We start from the raw sequence: 6,460 nt of genomic DNA, 5'->3' as shown, positions 1-6,460 counted from the left end.
CCATTTTGTCTCCGGCCTCGGAAGTGACGGCGGCGGCGGAGCAGCCGGGAGGGGAGGGGGAGAGGGAGGGGGAGGGGGAGGGGGAGGGGGCCGCGTGCGAGGGAAGGAGGGAGGGGCGCGCGAGGCGACCACTCAACGGCCGGCGGCGCCCGAGGGAAGAAGAGCTCGCTCGGGTGAGAAGCTCGTCCTCACTGAGGTCTAGAGGGATGGTGATTGGAGCGCGGGGGGGGGGGGCTTCTAGGGTGGGAGCGCAGCAAGCAGCCTGCCGGCAAGCGCGATATTTGGGGCTCAGGGGCACTCGCTGAGAGGGGGCGCCGAGAAGCAGCCCGTCCTCACTGAGGACTAGCGGCACCGTGGGGTTGTAGCGCATGCAACCCGCGGCTCTCGCTGAGCGGGGAAGAAGGCTGCCCTCGCTAAGGACAAGAGGGGTGTGGGAGACGGGAAGGTTGCCGTCATGGAGAACTAGGGGGCTTGTGGGGTTAAAGGGACAAAACACAGCAGCATCCGCTGTATGCGAGGCTCGTGGTCTTCAGTGAGTCAGGCAGTACCGGATTTATGTATAAACTGTTTAAACAAACTATAGCTTAGGGCCCCACTCTCTTGGAGGCACCTCCAAAATTTCACTATTAATATACTTCTTAATTGTATTTCAGTTCAACAATTACTTTGATAAAATACATATTTTGTTATGTGCAAATGGCTTTAGGTACCTGTTAGGTCCATAAATTACCATGTAGCATATATTCAACACAAAAAAACAGCGACAATTTGTTGTTGACAAAGGACAGCAGGACATATAAAGGGCCCCATTGCCTTCAGTAGCTTAGGGCCTCATCAAACCTAAATCTGGCCCTGAGTGAGTGGATAGGCAGATCTCCCCCTTATTGACAACTTGGCGGGGATGTGGGGAGCAAGCAGCCCATCCTCAATGAGGACTAGAAGCAACGTGGAGCACAGCACCCGCTATGCGACTTGCAGTCCTCAGTGAGCGGACCTGAAGCTCGCCCTCGCTGAGGACTAGAGGGATGTGAGAGACAGGCAGTTCGCCGTCATTGAGAACTAGGGGGTTGTGGGGTTATAAGGACAAAGCACAGCACTCACTATGTGGGGCTTGTAGTCTTCAGTGAGTGGATAGGCATCTCCCCCTTATTGACAACTTGGGGATGTGGGGAGCAAGCAGTCTGTCCTCAATGAGGACTAGAGGCTACGTGGGGTTCTAGTGACTGCGGAAGAAGCTCACCCTCACTGAGGATGAGAGCAAGTCCGCAGCAGGTTGTTGCTGTGGTGCTTACAATACTGGTTACACTGGGAGGCCATGGTTCAAATCCTCCACTCATCCACGAAGCTTGCTGGATGACCTTTGTCCAGCCATTGCCTCTCAACTTAACCTACCTCACAGGGTTGTTGTGAGGATAAATGGTGAGGGGAAAGAACCATGTATAGCACTTTAAGCTCTTTGGAGGAAAGGCAGGATAACAATGCAATTTTAAAAAAGAAAAAGCTCCCATTAGCGCCAGCCGGCATGGCCAGTCATCAGGGATGATGGGATCTGGAGTCCAGGAACATATGCAGAGCCACGGGTTAACTGCTCCTGCCCTAGGCAATGCACCCTAAGCTGCAGCCATTCCTCTACTGGCAGTGGCACCAAACTGACCCTGCACTCAAGGGCAGAGCACATCACAGGGAGAAGAGAAGACTGAGAAGGTGATATGAGAGCCAAAATCAGATTTCCAAAGGGCTGCCACATGGAAGACAGAGCAAGCTTGTTTTCTGCTGCTCCAGAAGGTAGGACCCAAACCAGTGGGTTCAAACTAGGAAAGGAGATAACAACTAAACCTTAGGAAGAAGTCATTCTTCAGGTCATTCTTTATTCAGATCTAGAAATCCCCCACATTACTTTCTCATGCATGCACTCTTGGGTTGGGGCAACTGGCTAAAATGTTTTAAACCGTTCTAATTTTGGTTCCTCTGTTTTGTTTTTGTTGGATAGAAACTGCAACCTGAGTTCGAGTTCTTCATTGAGTGGGAGCCAGGACGCTGCTGCTGCTGCTGCTTCATTAATATTATCATTATTTTACTGGTCTTCACTTAGTGTTGCCACTAGCTGGTGCTAGAAAGCCATTTATAAAGCATCCTGCTATATAAAGAAAATCTGTATCATTAGTAATCAGTTATTACAGTGGATGGGGTGCAGGTTGAGATAGTGAAGCCCTGCCAAGGAATTCCTGTTGCTCACTTGTTCTGTGATATCTCATGGAGCAGAAAGTTTTCCAAATATGACAGCCGTAGGGAAACCTCAGGCGCAGGAACCGAATGCAGCTCTCCAGGAGTCATAGAATCGTAGAGTTGGAAGGGATCATCTGGTCCAACCCCCTGCAATGCAGGAATCTTAACAATCAATCATCTGTCCAATTTGAAACCATACCAGACCCTGCTTAGCTTTGCAAATGTGCTAGCTAGGAGTCTCTTTGCCCCTGAAGACTCGGCCCTTCACTGGCTCAACTTTACATCCTCCTTGAGTGTTTTTGCCTGGCTGGAATGTGTCCATGAACTTTGATTGTGCCTCTTGCTTGTCTGGATGGAGAGCAGACAGGGAGCAGGATGAGTGTGTGTGGAAACTAGGCTACTGAACAAAGTTACATTGCTCCACCCATTTTTGCATCTGGCCCTGCCCACCACTATCATGTGGCCCCCAGACATTTGCCCAGAGTTGAATGCAGCCCTCAGGTCCTTGCTCCTGGAATATGTCATCCATTGTTACAAGCTGCACTCTGTCCTGCCACCCTGAAAAACAATAGTTACAAACACCCCCATTCCCCACTTCTAAGGTGCCTAGGATTATATTGTTAATCTTTCTTTTATTTCTTTGTTCAAATTTTGGACTCCCGCTTGTCCTTTTTTCATATTGATTAAGCAACATTGTGGAGAAGCTTTTCAGCCAACACACAGGACCATATTTGTGGGCCAGAAGCACACACACACAAATAATGTTGCAGTCATCATGCAATTGCAGCAAGATTTCTCGCCCCCCTCTACAGTGTTTTATCAGTTCTCATGTGCACATGTACACAGAAAAATCAGGAAGGTTGCAATGATGCTGTCTTAGCTCTCACTGCAGGATAAGGAGTTCAAACTCATTTTCTTCCAAAATCTTTAATGCTCAAATCAGTACGATGCATAGGTAAAATAAGGTTCAAAGGCACCATAGGTGCCATGCATGGCTAAGCAAGCTAAGACATTGATCCAGCAAGTGACATGCCCCCTTGTGCCCCATTATATAGGAGCGGACTGGGCAAGCAAACTAGAATTGGGGGGCTGGACCTGAGCACTTGCACCTCCCAACCAGCCCCTCTAGGATGTCTGCTCCGGACTCAATACAGATGCAGATGAAAGGGAACAATGAAACTGCAGCAAAGGGTGCATGCTTGAATTTGAGAATCCTTTTTAGAAACTGCTCTAGTCAAACTGGAATCCAGGAAGAGTGGGACATCAGACAGGGAACAAACAAAAGGAGCGATACAGGAACGGAACTGGAGAAATTCTCTCGCTGCGATTGCTGACAGCTCCATCCCATGGGTGGAACCTGATGCGACTGCAGCCTTCCCTCTTTCCGACATTGCGGAAGAATGCTTTGTTGGTTGGAATGTGACGAACATGCCAAGCATTTCAAATGCCCCAATGCTGCTGGAGGAACGTGCTGGAAGACAACAGGAAATAGTCCTGTTTTCCTAATCTGAGTGAAGTATGAAGCCCTTCAGAGAGAAGACAAGAGGCTGATTTGTGTTTTCTTATTTGCAATTGTTTCAGCTACTCCTGCTTTCTGACACCTGGTCAAAGTACTGAGTTGTATCCAAGTAAACCTACTGAAATTAATGGGCCTGACTCACTGGCCCATCTCTCTCAATATTGTCTACGCTGCCTCTACACTTAAGAGTTTTAGACAAGGGTCGTTTCTAGTCCTACTAGGATATTCTGTGGATCAAAGCAGGTACTCTGCCACCAAGCTACAGCCTGCCCCTTCGTTAACTTACGTCTGTTAATTTCAAATTCATTTCAGTGGGTCTACTCTGAGTAGTTGGGTGCTACCCATTGCCACTGTTTATTTGCCTTTCCTGGTGGTGCCTTTGGAAACATTCTGCTAGAGTGTGCACATGCACACTTTTCAGCCTGAGATCTTCAAAAGTTTGGTCTGGTGCAAACTGAGCCTTATGTACATGCTCATAGGTGCATCCACATAGACACCGGCACCCTGCTCTCACCCTTCCATGGCCATTTCCCCAGATAGCAAATAATTGAGTTTGGTTGATTGCGTTTACTTCCACACTAAGCTCTGCCCCAGGTGGCTTACAGCAAACATTCAAAACATCAAAACGCAGGGCATTGGAAATACAAAAATACAGAGCATGCCAGTAAATTTAAAAAAATGACAAAAAACCCACCAGCTTAGAAAACACAGAATAAATTCAATATCGCAAAACAGCAACAATCCAGACTGAAGTACATAAATTCAAAGCAAAACCAGAGTTAACCAACAATAAAGTTTCTGATGCTGGTTTTGCTGCACTCCAAGGAGCCTGGCTTAAATACAGTTTGGAGAGGAGGGGCAGATGTTATGCAGCTGGCTCCCACATCTTTTCTCCAGAGGAGGCTGACAGCACCTAAAGTCTAATGCTGGGGAGGGCAATTGTAATAAGTCTCTTCCGCAGCCTCCTTTGTACAGGTCTGTCAGGGCTGAGCTTTAAGTAAGTGGCAGTGACTGCACCGAAGGCAAAAATACCTCTTCAGGTTAAGTGAAACAGGAAGCCTCTGATAGCCTTTCATGTCCTGGAAAGCCCAAATGTCAGTCTGGAGAGGGAACGGCAGTCCAGAACCGGAGAAAGCTTTATTTGCCTGCTTGATGTTCTAAGTTGTAGTTCTGCTAGCTCACCACATGAGGGTAGCTGCCCAGACAGTTTCCTGAATCACAATGCAAAGTTCAGAGAAGTATGATGCTAATATTCATTGCCTCTGCTACTTGGAAAGCATGACTCTTCCCCATTAGTGGTCGAGAAAGGGGATGATGTCACTATTCCAAAAGAGGCAAGGAGGCTTTTCAGTCCTTGGAACCCTAATCCAGAACAGGATCGGTGTTGCTGAGCTCTGGTGCGGTCTTTGCTCCCCTCCTGTTGAAATGTTTCCATTGACAGCTGTCTAATCCATCTGTGCTTATTTTTGGGTCTCGCATGTTAGCGAGTGGCACATCTTATCCCTGCACCCCTATCCTGCCCTGCAGCCAAGCTGCGGAACCCAAGCCGCAGGTGCAAAAGAACAGGTGCATTGCAAATGGGTTGCTTGCGGAGCAGATTGCTCGAGCCTGCTCCCTGCCCCCAAGCCCTTTCTCCACTGCAGAGGAGCACAAACTGCAGACACACCAAATATCAGATAAATCTCACATTGGAGGAAATGGCTTCCTGTAATCAAATATGGGAAACGTGGGGATGCTTTGGCATATTGTATTCCGCAGGGCTCTGGTGTCTAAATCAGGGAAGGTTCCGTTGCTTCCGACATCACCAGTTTGTTTCACCAGCATATGTTTCAGTGACTTAACCTGGTTAGTTCCATGTGCTTCAAGGGCAACCTTGTGCTCTCCAGATATTGTTGAACCACAACTCCTTACCACACAAGGCAGAGATGGCCATCAACTTAGATGGTTTAGGATTAAACAGATTCATGGAGGAGATGGCTTTGCACTGCCTTGACAGTTAAACACAGCAATGCTTCTGAATACGGTGGTACCTCTAGTTGTGGACTTAATCCGTTTTGGGGTGCCGTTTGCACCCTGAAAAGTACACAACTAGAGCGCCTCTTTTGTGCATGTGCGAAGTGCGCAGATCGTTTCTGTGCATGCGTGGGTGGCGAACCCGGAAGTAAACACTTCTGGGTTGGCCACATTCATAAGCTGAAAGTCCGTAACAAGCAGAACGCAACACGAGGTATGACTGTACCAGTTGCTGGAAACCACTGGAGGGGAGAGTGTTTCTTTGCTCAGGTCCTGCTTGGAGGTTTCCCACAGCCCTCTGGTTGGCCACTGTGAGAGCAGGATGATAGACTTAACATGCCTTTATAATAATTTAATAATATATCTTATTATTTGTATGCCACTCATCTGACTGGGTTGCCCCAGCCACTCTGGGTGGCTCCCAACAGAATACTAAAAACATGATAAAATATCAAACATTAAAAAAAAACTTCCCTAAACAGGGCTGCCTTCAGATGTCTTCTAAAAGTCAAATATTTATTTCCTAGACATCTGATGGGAGAGCATTTCAGAGGGTGGGTGTGACTACTGAGAAGGCCCCCTGCCTGGTTCCCTGTAACCTCACTTCTCGCAGTGAGGAAACCTCCAGAAGGCTCTTGGTGCTCTTTAGCCTGATCCAACAGGCTCATATGTTTTTATGTTCTTAACACCCGTCACCACCCA

This window comes from Lacerta agilis, chromosome 8, assembly GCF_009819535.1.
Source record: "Lacerta agilis isolate rLacAgi1 chromosome 8, rLacAgi1.pri, whole genome shotgun sequence".
NCBI lineage: Eukaryota > Metazoa > Chordata > Lepidosauria > Squamata > Lacertidae > Lacerta > Lacerta agilis.
This window is presented reverse-complemented; position numbering follows the sequence as displayed.